This window comes from Bison bison, unplaced genomic scaffold (assembly GCF_000754665.1).
Source record: "Bison bison bison isolate TAMUID 2011002044 unplaced genomic scaffold, Bison_UMD1.0 scf7180017864352, whole genome shotgun sequence".
NCBI lineage: Eukaryota > Metazoa > Chordata > Mammalia > Artiodactyla > Bovidae > Bison > Bison bison.
Window position 1 is genome coordinate 32,960 of NW_011494924.1, and position 321 is coordinate 33,280.

Below are 321 nucleotides of genomic sequence, written 5' to 3' on the forward strand. Positions count from 1 at the left end.
AGATCTGATTAATCAGAAAGAGGGCTGGAATACAGTGTCCAGGCTGGCTTCATTTGAGATATTGAGAGGACTTAATTTCTATTGGCTGTATTACTCCATTTTAGCTAACTCTTGTCACTGTAGTGGTGCAGGAATTATTTCCTTCTTAGTAGAAATGTCTGATCATACAGTGTTTTACCTCCACAGATTAAGACTAGACTTGAAGATCAGCCCTAATTCATCCAGGCTGGGAAGGCAGCAGATAAGCGGTGTGTGTGTGTGTGTGTGTGTGTGTGTGTGTGTAGGGGTTGAAAGTGTGGAGTGTGGGAAATTTGTATTCTT